Below are 3,659 nucleotides of genomic sequence, written 5' to 3' on the forward strand. Positions count from 1 at the left end.
CGCCACCTCACCCGGCTAGTTTTTTGTATTTTTTTTTAGTAGAGACGGGGTTTCACCATGTTAGCTAGGATGGTCTCGATCTTCTGACCTCGTGATCCGCCCGTCTCGGCCTCCCAAAGCGCTGGGATTACAGGCTTGAGCCACCGCGCCCGGCCTAAATGCAGATTTCTAATACCTTTGTAGATTGTGATATCAGAATGTAGGAAAAACTTTCAGAACTCGTGGAGAGCTAAAATATTCATGAGTATCAAGCAGAACACAGGAATTAACTGCATGGACTGAAACAATCTTTTTGACTTTTTGTTTAAAAGTGTTTACTGATCCTGTGTTTTTTCAGACCCTTAAAACATTTCTTTTGAGCTACTGACAGTTTTTAACAATTTAGTATACTCCCATGAACAAAATTTGGAGCACATTTGTTTCTCTCTAACTGATTTGTCTGGAATTTGGAAACTATTTGTGAATATTCTTAACTTATGGCAATACAGCTATTTGCATAAGTGCAATAGGAATCTTTTCATTTGTAACAGGACACATTGGAGAAATTGGTTATTTTACCAAGGCTTTGACTGGAATGCTGTGCTTTCCTTTAAAGAATCAAACTTGACTTACAGAGCCAATAAAGCCCTTGGGAAAACTGGCTTCAAATTTTGTGTACACAGTCCCTGTACAGGGTTTCTGACCTGTGGTAAAAACAGAATGCCACTTTCTGACAGGCACAGAACTCCCAGGTTAAACTTGGAATCTCAAGAGGAGAGGAAGTCGTAAGTATTTGATGGCACAAATCCATGGCTGGGCTTGGCTTTTAAAAAGTCTTATCTGAGTTTCCTTCTATGGAACAGAGTTCCATCAAAGCCAATTTAAAAACCTATGTAAAAATAATTATTCCTGCTGCACTATATACAAATAATTAGGCCAAGTATAATAAGCAAACCAGTGCTACCATGATTTGTCTTTAGTAAAATGGGAAACTGGAGAGAGAAAAAAATTGTGTTTCAAAACGATAGTATACCTGTTAGATTCTAGTCACGCCTAATTTTTTTTCCCCCCGTTTTTATTATTTTCTACAGTTTGGACCAAATTCTAATTTTTCTTGGCTACAAGTCTTCAAAATAATGTTTTCAATTTTTTTCTTTTTTATTTTTTCCATTTTTCCTAATTTGGAGTCACTAACATCTAAGCTGTGCTTTCTTCAAACCATGAGAACTGAAGCCAAACAATTTAAACTTCAGAAGAAAATAACAGTAACCAATTTACATACATAAGCCACTTTGCTATCTACCTACTAATGTATGGACTTCAGAGTAATGTGGCCTATATCGATTTTTCCAGGATTGTTCTTGTTTGTTGTTTTTCCCCCTTTCTCCCCTAATTTTCTTTTCACAGGACAGGAGACTTCACAACCTGCTAAAATGAACTCTCGGGACCTACCCATCTAGGAACAAACCATCTTAGCCATGAAAGAGCAGATGAAACCTGAAACCAGAGACTTTTTTTTTTGTAAAATCCTTTCTCCAAAAGATTTTTAAAAAGAAAAAGGTGAAACGTGAAAGGAAAATATCTTGGGCGCCCAAAATCACTAAGGAAAACTCAAGCTGGAAACTGCTTAGGGCAAACCTGCCTCCCATTCTATTCCAAGTTATCCCTCCCCTCACTAAGATAGATGCATATCTGATGGCCTTCTTTGGAAAGGCTCATCAGAAACTCAAAAGAATGCAACCATTTGTGTCTCACCTATTTGTGCCCTGGAAGTTCCCCCCACTCTTCAGTCTTCCTGCCTTTGCTTCAAGTTGTCACCCCCTTTCCAAACCAAGCCAACTTACTTCTTACATATAATTGATATTGTCACGCACCTCCCTGTGAAGAGACCACCAAACAGGCTTTGTGTGAGCAATAAAGCTTTTTAATCACCTGGGTGCAGGCGGAGTGAGTCTTGAGTCGGAAAAAGGAGGGAGATCGGGGTGGGCCAGTTTTACAGGATTTGGGTAGGTAGTGGAAAATTACAGTTAAAGGGGGTTGTTCTCTTGCAGGCAGGGGCGGGGGTCACAAGGTGCTTGGTGGAAAGTTCCGGAGACTTACTGTCCAGGAAAAGGAATGTCACAAGGTAATGTCATCAGTTAAGGCAGGAACTGGCCATTTTCACTTCTTTTTGTGGTTCTTCAGTTGCCTCAGACCATATGATGTGTAAGTGCAGGCTTGGGCTCAGAGGCCTGACAGAGCTCTCATGTCTCCCTAACATGTATAAAACCAGGCTGTGCCCCAACTACTTTGGGCACATGTTGTCAGGACTTCCTGAGACTGTGTCATGGGCGCATCCTCAATCTTGGCAAAACAAACTTTCTAAATTAACTGAGACCTGTCTCAGATTTTCTGGGTTCATGTGCCTGTAAACACAACACTTTGGGAGACCAAGACAGGACGATCACTTGCACCCAGGAGTTTGAGACCAACCTGGGCAATGCAGAAAGACTCTGTCTCTACAAAAAATAAAAATTAGCCAGTCATGGTGGCACGAACCTGTGTTCCTGGCTATTCAGGAAGCTCAGGCAGGAGGATCGCTTGAGTACAGGAGGTCAAGGCTGCAGTGAGCTGTGTTCGCGCCACTGCAGTCCAGCCTGGGTGACGGAGTGAGACTGTGTCACACACACACACAAAGGCTGGGCACGGTGGCTCACACCTGTAATCCCAGCACTTTGGGAGGCTGAGTCGGGCAGATCACAAGGTCAGGAGTTCGATCACAAGGTCAGAAGCCTGGCCAATATGGTGAAACCCTGCCTCTACTAATACCACAAAAATTAGCCAGGCATGGTAGCGTGTGCCTATAGTCCCAGCTATCGGTCAGACTGAGGCAGGAGAATCGCTTGAACCCAGGAGGCGGAGGTTGCAGTGAGTCAGTGTCATGCCACTGCACTCCAGCCTGGGTGACAGAGTGAGACTCTGTCTCCAAGAAAAGAGAAAAGCATGTAGTTAACCTGCAATGACACCAAAAACAGTTTCTTCTCCTTCCTCCTGCAAGGCTCTTGTATTGGTTTGAACCCCGAGAGCAGGCTAACAACACAAGGCAGTGTGGAGCAACAAGCTGTTTTAATAAGAGCCTGAGTGCAGATGGGCTGAGGCCTAAAAGGGCATCAGCCCCAAATGAGGACGGGGCAGGGGTTTTATAGTCTCCTATAAACAGGAAGTGTCTCAGACTGAGGTAACTGCTACATAGTAACGGGGCCGCCTCTCTCTTGGTCTTCAGGCCACCTCTCTTCCTGCTTCTGCTATCTTGCTGACACACGCTGATGACGTAAGTAGCTTTGCGCCTTGGAACTGGGCCTGAGAAGGGAGGAGTTATTCATCCCCTGGCCAGCTTCAAGGTCCCGGGGAGTCTTTCACCTCCCTTTTTCTGATCTCTTTTCATGCTCCTCCTCGGTCAAATCCAAAGAAAAACCGGATGGCAAAAGAGCCCAGAACCTATTGGTGAGTTCCGTGTAAGTCAGCCTCCTTGGGAAAAGTCAGGCAGAGATGAAACGGGGGGTGAAAAGCTGTGAGGGTGAAAGTGGATTGAGTGGAGCCCGTGGAAGACACAGCACTGTGGATTCCCCTCGCAAGCTTAAGGCCCGCTAGTTGGAATTTAAGGAAAAGAAAACAATTTTTTTTTTTTTTTTTTTTTTTTT

The 3,659-nt window shown here is 43.8% G+C and overlaps 1 protein-coding gene and 1 long non-coding RNA gene across 3 annotated transcripts in view; one reads left to right on the forward strand and one right to left on the reverse strand.

Moving 5' to 3' along the window:
• ST8SIA6 (ST8 alpha-N-acetyl-neuraminide alpha-2,8-sialyltransferase 6) overlaps nucleotides 1-3,659 on the reverse strand; it is a 140,477-nt gene that overhangs the window by 71,905 nt on the left and 64,913 nt on the right.
• Nucleotides 3,322-3,659, forward strand: part of LOC108527748 (uncharacterized) — an 18,537-nt gene continuing 18,199 nt past the window's right edge. For both annotated transcript variants that reach the window (XR_001884918.1, XR_001884919.1), the window contains exon 1: nucleotides 3,322-3,462. This is a non-coding gene — a long non-coding RNA (uncharacterized LOC108527748). The remainder of the gene's footprint in view (nucleotides 3,463-3,659) is intronic.

This window comes from Rhinopithecus bieti, unplaced genomic scaffold (genome assembly GCF_001698545.2).
Source record: "Rhinopithecus bieti isolate Rb0 unplaced genomic scaffold, ASM169854v2 scaffold_3043, whole genome shotgun sequence".
Classification (NCBI taxonomy): Eukaryota; Metazoa; Chordata; class Mammalia; order Primates; family Cercopithecidae; genus Rhinopithecus; species Rhinopithecus bieti.